Source organism: Octopus bimaculoides, chromosome 18 (genome assembly GCF_001194135.2).
Source record: "Octopus bimaculoides isolate UCB-OBI-ISO-001 chromosome 18, ASM119413v2, whole genome shotgun sequence".
NCBI lineage: Eukaryota > Metazoa > Mollusca > Cephalopoda > Octopoda > Octopodidae > Octopus > Octopus bimaculoides.
Window position 1 is genome coordinate 2,912,818 of NC_068998.1, and position 553 is coordinate 2,913,370.

Sequence of the window (553 nt, forward strand, 5' to 3'; positions counted from 1 at the left end):
CCAGAAGTGTAGCCAGCTCACTAATCCGTATCTTTACTTCATTGGACACTAAGTGAATTTGGAATTTGAAATTTGAAATCGAACCGAATCCGACGACTGGCACCCATGCCAACCTCTCCTTCATTGGACACTAAACTCTGCTTGTGAAGACCTGTTGGGGCAAGTGAAATCGTAATTGAACCATACTCGATGACTGGTCACCACGCAAGTGGAGCTCTAATAGCATTGTCGAGCGTGTTCATGCCAGAACAGCTGTCTGGCTTCCGTGCTAGTGGCCCGTAAATGGCACCATTTCAGCGTAATCATTACCAGCGTTGCCTTCTAACACTTGTGCTGGTGGCACGTTAGAAAATCATTCGAGGGTGGTCGTTGTCAGTGCTGCTGGACTGGCTCCCGTGCAGGTGGCACGTAAAAAACACCTTTTTGAGCATGGCTGTTGCCAGTACCGTGTGACTGGCCTTCGTGTCGGTGGCACGTAAAAGCACCCACTACACTCTCAGAGTGGTTGACGTTAGGAAGGGCATCCAGCTGTAGAAACTCTGCCAGATCAGAT

The 553-nt window shown here is 49.4% G+C and overlaps 1 protein-coding gene across 1 annotated transcript in view; it reads left to right on the forward strand.

Moving 5' to 3' along the window:
- Positions 1–553, forward strand: part of LOC106871440 (TRMT1-like protein) — a 13,093-nt gene that overhangs the window by 2,394 nt on the left and 10,146 nt on the right. The window lies entirely within an intron of this gene.